The sequence below is a fragment of the Psammomys obesus genome, unplaced genomic scaffold, assembly GCF_907164565.1.
Source record: "Psammomys obesus unplaced genomic scaffold, mPsaObe1.curated_primary_1811, whole genome shotgun sequence".
NCBI lineage: Eukaryota > Metazoa > Chordata > Mammalia > Rodentia > Muridae > Psammomys > Psammomys obesus.
The window spans coordinates 37,696-39,330 of record NW_026589677.1 but is presented as its reverse complement, the minus strand read 5'-3'; positions in this window follow the sequence as shown (position 1 = coordinate 39,330).

The following is a 1,635-nucleotide window of genomic DNA, read 5'->3' as shown; positions in this document are numbered from 1 at the left end:
GATCTCAAGCTGTACTATAGAGCAACAGTTATAAAAACTGCATGGTACTGGCATAGAAACAGAATGGTGGATCAATGGAATCGAACAGAAGACCCAGAAATACATGTGTGTTTTATGTGATTGTTACTATACTGTGTAATATAATTGGAATCAGGTATAATGATACCTCAGGCATTTTGAATTTTTATCAGAATTTCTTTAGCACACATTATTTTGTACTTCTACATGGATTTTAAAATTGCTTTTTTTCTATTTCTGTGGAGACTGTCACTGGAATTTTGTTCAGAATTATATTAAATCTGTAAATTGCTTTTAGTAATACAATAATTTTCACAGTACTAATGCTTCCAACCTTTCCTCCTCCTGGCATCCTGCTCAGTTTTTAGTGTTTTTCTTTGTTTTCTTAAGAATTTCATATATTTATAAAATTAAATATAATCATATCTACCTCCCTTTTTCCTTTGATTCTTTCCATTACTTTTCTACACATCTACTTCCTAAACTCATGTCTTCTTTTTATTAAAAAATGAGTGTATTTGAATACTATCCCATATGTGTATGGGTACTGCCCTATCAACTGGAGTGTGGGAGACCAATCAAAGATCTGTGCACACTGCTGAAGAAGAATGATCCTTCCATAGCACTTATTAAATGCCAATTGATCATTAGCATTAGGAACTCATGCATTTTTTTCTATTATGGAATTATGACTGGGTTGCTCTTATGTGAGTCCTAGGAAGATAAAGATTCTGTAAGTTCATACATGCAAAAACAAAAACTTATCAACAAAAACACAGTATTTCACAGCACCCCTACCCATCTACCAGATATTAAATTTGTCCTGTCTTTTCTTCCAGTATGTATGATCCTTGACACAGGAGATACTAATAAGGATATCTCATTCTGGGCTAAGTACTAAGAGTCACTACTTATTCCCCTTACTTTGGGAAACTACTTGGTTACAAGGACTATTTCTGACAGGATCTCAAGGGCTCTTTGACCTCCCCCCCCCGCCCCAGGGGAGGAGCAGTCCTGTTAGGCCACAGAGGAGGACTTTGCAGCCAGTCCTGAAGATACCTGATAAAACAGAGTCAGATGAAAGGGGAGGAGGTCCTCCCCTATCAGTGGACTTGGAAAGGGGCAGGGAGGAGACCAGGGAAGGGATGTGAGGTTGGGGAGGGAATGAGGGAGCGGGATACAGCTGGGACACAGAGTTAACAAAATGTAACGAATAAGAAAGATAAAATTAAAAAAAAAACCTCAAGTGACAACACACACACACACACACACACACACACACACACACACACACACAGAGTCACTACTTATTTTTAGCACAGGAGTCTGGCTGGTTTCCTAATAAACGCTCTCAGGAAGCAAATAGTAAAAAGAAAGTGAGACTGGAATAAAAAAACTCAAGGCCCATACCCAGTGACCATGTCCTGCAGTAATGTTCCACCCTCTAAAGGTCCCAAACTTTCACACCAGCAACTGGGAATCAGTAGTAAAAGACAAGAGTCTATCTGGGATATTTCACACTCAAACAGGACCTTTCCATTCCCTTATATATGAAGGGAATTAAAGTTTTTAAAACTTTAATGTCTTGTGGAATAACACATATACATATAACTTTTC